This window comes from Rhinoderma darwinii, chromosome 3 (assembly GCF_050947455.1).
Source record: "Rhinoderma darwinii isolate aRhiDar2 chromosome 3, aRhiDar2.hap1, whole genome shotgun sequence".
In the NCBI taxonomy this organism is placed as follows: Eukaryota; Metazoa; Chordata; class Amphibia; order Anura; family Rhinodermatidae; genus Rhinoderma; species Rhinoderma darwinii.
This window is the reverse complement of record NC_134689.1, coordinates 5,706,785-5,710,343: the sequence shown is the minus strand read 5'-3', so window position 1 is coordinate 5,710,343 and position 3,559 is coordinate 5,706,785.

The following is a 3,559-nucleotide window of genomic DNA, read 5'->3' as shown; positions in this document are numbered from 1 at the left end:
TCCTTCTGTCCTCTGCGATGCTCCTCTACCACATAGTGACATCCCGCAGCCACCCATTGGAGGACGCGGTGGCCTCACTGAACGCAGCGCAACCTGGTAAATATACTGGCGGCAGAGGACGGAGGATTTCAGCGGAAAGTATGTGACCCCTTTTGTTTTTACTTTCTTATTTATTGACATGCTCGTCTCCTGAAGATAAAACCATTAACGTAAAGCCGGCGCAGTGATCATCTGATCGCCACGTGTCTGCCCCCTCTCACCCCGCCGATCATCTGTAAATACCAGCGGAAGCCGTCCATGCAGTGGCTACTATAGTATCGCATGGCGTCCGTGTAATGTATGGACGCGCCAGAGCGACTCTCCGTCCTGGCACATAGACGGGGTCCCCTTTTAATAGGGCATCTAGACAGGGTTGTCATCCCGAGATGTCAGTACCTGGGTTACTCTTACCCACTCCATTAGGGCACAGCTGTGATCAGTGACGCCAGCTTAGCTGCATTGTCTATTGGGATCGGAGGTTGTCTAAAATCCACTTCCTCTGTTCCTCCATGCCTTACACTGCAGCTCTGCTTCACCTTGGCTGCTCTGTATAAGCACACGAGCCGCAGAATGTCAGTGCAGGGGGAGCTGGTTTCTACTACAGCAAGAACAGAACAATTATAAACCACAATAAATGAAAAAATATATATTGGTCATTGTGGTCGGATCTTCTGAACTGTGTGCGGCCGTTTTAGGGGGTTACTGTAAAGCGCTGAGGAGTGCGGCCGGTTTCCAACTCTGCACGTTGTGAAAAATCTGTCGCTTCCTCCTACATTTAGCTGAAGGTGAACTAAATGGTCCAGCTGCACCAACTGAATGTTCCCAAAGTGCCAGTCAAGCCCCGCCCCTCTGACTCTTCCTGTTTTGAAGCAGTCCGGGCTGGGGAAAGTGAGGAGAGAATAAGATGTTCAAACCCCTGATCAGAACTTTGTTTCAGCCGGGAGCAGTAACGACCTCTAATTCAGTGTTCTTATAAGCTGATCACATGGTGTCCCTCTGCTCGGAGCCCTAGCAATCAGCTGTAATCTGAGGGAACCTGTCAACAAGTGTTCAATTTGCTGGCAGCGCCAACACAGGTAAGATGAAGCATTACACGCTCTCTGAAATCAATGCGCTGTACGTGTAATACGAGGACAAGGTGGGGTCCTCCACAGAGAGACGCTATGTGTAACCAGTCTCTGCCCTGCCTAATACATGAGGGGCTTGAATTGCTAACCCCCCCCATTCATATTTTACTTCATAATTCTAAACCAGGAAACCCGAGTGCTAAGTTAGGGCATTTCCACTGCTTTTTGTGTCCTGTAGCTGTGAATTAATATGTCCTGACCTCTGTGCTTTCCCCTGCAGCACCTCTCTTCCTGTATTAAAGGGGGTTTACAACAATCAGAAGACGCCCAAATGAATATATATATATATATATATATATATATATATATATAATGTTGCAATATACTAACTAGCCTTTACTGCTCTGGGGGCTTCCAGACAATCGGAAAACACCTTTAATTGATTGGTTCAGTAGAGCTGAGCAGTGTCCAGGGCATAGCCATAGACTTACATGATATAATTCTGTCTTCCTGCAGTCACCACTAGAGGGAGCTGACTGCATACAGTGTTATTATCAAGTTCAATGTATAAACAGTATGCACTAAGCTCCCTCTAGTGGCGGCTGCCGGTAGACAGAATTTTATCTATGTTGGTGTAGGAGAATTGGAACTCATCTGGGAAACTGACTGCTGACCGCTATAAAGATGGTGGTAAAGGGTGGAAATTCCCTCCGCTGAATGAATCTGGATTTTTAGTTTGCTCATAACTTGTACTGCTTGTCATCCCCTCCTGTCGTTAGATGTACAGCTGTGGTATATGAGATGTATATGTAGTATATACAGCGCTGTGAACAGGGACCGAGCATCATACGGAAACGACAGCAAGAAACGACATGCCACTTATATTTTCCGTGAGCGGTCAAAAGCCGCCCCGGGAAGAAAAACACCTCTGCCTACCGTTGAAATCAATGGGGGGTGATTGTGGCCATTTTTTTAGTGCCGATTCTCATGCGGTTTCTGTGTCAAAATCAGCGCCACAGAACTCCTGTATGAACGGATCCTCAGGGTTCTGGTGGGGGCAGTAGTAGTTATGGCGGTGAGCGGACCGCCAAAGACTGAAAACGTTGTTTTGCCTGGAAGTATTCTTGAAGTCGTAGGTGGCTATGGGGGTCTTGTTTACTTTATAAATCAAAGGTTTAACTCTAACTGGAGGAATATGCGGAGATCTGGCAGCTCCATGGCATAGCTGGGGCCGGCGCGCTGTGGATCCTCTGTGGCTTTTCCTGCAGGCTGGATGTTTGATTTTCTCCATCTAAGACGCTATTTTTACAGACATAAATATTCTCTCTCGATGTGACAAGATGTGGATTATATTAAATGTATCCGGTGCCAGTGCGTGATCCTCGTCCGCTACGTGCCGCCTGCTCCGGCAGAAACAAATATAGTGAGATTTACAAGGGCAAGAGTGGTTTAAAAGGCCTTTTAAAATGACATTCACATCCTGCTCATCATTACCGGGAGCCAAGTGAGAAGACGTTAGATTATAATGAGCCTTTATTTCTGCAGCGGTAGCCGAGAGAATGGGGCACAGGGTGGCCTTTTCCACCATAGAGATAAATGAGATGACGGGATGCTAGTGAGGGTATAGGACTTCATTCTTGTGACAACTGCGTGGAGGGAACTCGGCACCACCACACGCGAGAGGGCACAATTATACCCATTGAACAAACTCCAGTACCTGGAAAATAGTGCCACCCCATTGGTAAAATAAAAGTGCAAGGGTCATGTAGCATAAGTTGCCATAACCACACCCCTTCTCTGACATCACTCAGTGCTCTACAGCTATTGGCTGAAGCTACACCACACTGACTTCCTGCTCTGCCCATAATACTAGTAATACTGAGAGCTCTGTTTTCTGGTCCAAATATAGGAACAAGCATCTAAACTGGAGGACAGAGCTTTCAATATTAGGAGGGTAGAGCAGGGGGCGGGCAGAGCAGGAAGTCTTTGTGGTGCAGCTTCAGCCAATAGCTGCAGAGCACTGAGTGATGTCAGAGAAGGGGTGTGGTTATGGCAACTTCTGCTGTACAGCCCAGTAACTTGCAGCAGTAGTTATTTCCTGGGGCATTAAGGGTTTATAGTGTACAGGGCACCTTGGAAACTTGCATTAGGGGGACCAGAGTGACAGAATTACCGGCCCTGGTGTGTTTCATGAGCCTAGGGCGTCCATTTTACTAGTTTTCCATTAAGCAGTTCCCTAATATTTTCTCAAGATTTAGTCCATGGTCTGTTTGGAGGAGTCTAGTGCTTGGGGCCAGTCTCTTGATGAATGTGTGACCCGTCACGCAGCAATGGCATGAGAGATCCCCGCACCCCCTGCTAGTGATGCTGCCACCGCCGGGCCCGGCAGGACTTGCACTGGATCAGCCTGTCTCCCTTGCTCACACACTTAGTGAGTGGCGCTTGCTGCGGTC